The sequence below is a fragment of the Macadamia integrifolia genome, chromosome 11 (genome assembly GCF_013358625.1).
Source record: "Macadamia integrifolia cultivar HAES 741 chromosome 11, SCU_Mint_v3, whole genome shotgun sequence".
NCBI classification, from domain to species: Eukaryota; Viridiplantae; Streptophyta; class Magnoliopsida; order Proteales; family Proteaceae; genus Macadamia; species Macadamia integrifolia.
This window is the reverse complement of record NC_056567.1, coordinates 26,066,103-26,068,129: the sequence shown is the minus strand read 5'-3', so window position 1 is coordinate 26,068,129 and position 2,027 is coordinate 26,066,103.

Here is a 2,027-nt window from a genome sequence, read left to right as displayed (position 1 = left end):
TTTTTGAAATAAAGATTATAGATAAAGCGTGTCCAATGCAAGATGTCCGAATTGGCAAATTACATAGTATAGACAACCAAAGGGTGGATAATGACCACAATGTCCTACACGCTAATGACATAGCCAGGGAGTCAGGCACATTGATAATCTTATCCATATCCATCTAATCAACCTCTGTGGGTAAATGATTTTAATTATGGGTAATGCTTGGAATGCTAGTCTCATATCTTCTCTAATTCATTTACACATGATTATAAAATCCTAAACATTCCTATTTCCTTTGATTTTGCTCTTTAATCAAAGAAAAAGGTTCTAACTTCTAATCACCAAATTAGTTGCAAATTTTTTGAAACCTATGCCTACTACTGACTTCCATGATTCTCAAATAAGTGTACATGTTACTCTCTTTGATCTCATTGGTGGCGATTCTTTTGAAAACTCAAATTACATTTAAAATTTAAATTCTTTTCTTAGGCTTGCTCTTGGAGGAATTCCCACAAAAAATATCGTGGGAAAATAAATGGACATTAATATGACCTATGGCTTCTGCCATTCTCATTGTGAATCAATTTGGCATCTTTTCCTTTCCAGTGATTTTACTAAAGGATCTAGGTTGCAGGACCGATTTCGAACTGAGAATCTTATAAGTTCTTCCTTTACATCCCTTATATTGTATCTTTTTAACTCAAATATCATTATGAACTTGATAAAGACAAAATTTTCAACATTTTTATAATAACTTGCTATTTATATTTGGTCTCATCGGAATCAAGTTGCTCATATGCAGGTTAAGCCCAACCCTCCTATCACTATGAACAACATAAATAACTGGATGTCTTCCATTCACCTAATGTTGGCCAACCTTACCTGCCAATACCTCCCGGGAATATCATAGACAATTTAACCTCTCTCCCCTCATCCCATATCTCTAGGTTAAACTATCCAATCCTAATTTGCTCCGGTGTTAGTAACATTGCTCTTAATGTATCAGGATGGGCAAGTGTTGTTATTTTGACATGGAATTTTGTCTCACTTTATGCAGGCTATAATGATGACAGGAAAAGATTCTGAAGCCGATGCCTGATTCCTCCTCAAAAGCTAGCTAAGGATGATGTGTGGAGCGTGACAGAAATATGGAGGGACTGATGATATGCATAATCTCATTTGGAACAACTGCACTAGTTTGTGGTCTTGGAGGGCAATCCCTATATATATATATATATATATACTAGTAAAAATACATGTGCAAATGTACGTGGTGGTAGTCTCCTAATTAAACATTTTCTTAAGACAAGATTATTGAATCAATCCATTTGAAGTAAGTTCTGAAAAGCTTGGCGAGCTGATTTTTCAAAGTTTATATTTTCTAAAAACAAAATTAAACCTAATTATTCTGAATACAAGAGAGAAAATCCACAGACTAAATAGTACAATTTCCATAATAGAAAGGAGATGGGAACATAAAACATAAAAACATATGTCTCGTCTTCCTTTATGGAGGTCTTGAGAATGGCATCAATTTTACAAATAATTCTCTCATAGTATATAACAATAATACTAATAAACCATAATATTACAAACCATAGAGACTGATTAAGAAAAAACTAATCTCTGATCAAGTCAAAGCGGTGTACTTGAAAACATGCTTGCTTTCCGCATCCTCTGGAGATTTTTCCATAATATAGTGCAATAACTTCTCCACCTGAGCTCTATCTTGCAGATTAAATGAATTATACTACCTTGTGGATGTGGAGTTTCTGAAATTGAGAAATACAGTGCCAGTGATCCGAGAGAAAAAGAAGCTGAAGTTAAGAACTTTTGTGGTACTATAATAGAGAAAGAAATAGGAATTTGAAATATTCTGAACTACTGTTGTAAGAGACAGAAAATTGAGAAATCATGGGATATTATAGTTGATTTTTTATCCTCTCTGTGATATATATAAGGAAGGATTCTATTGCATAAAAACTTGTAAAGTTGATGAAAGTTGATTGAAAGATACCGTTTTTATCCAATAAATCTATCCA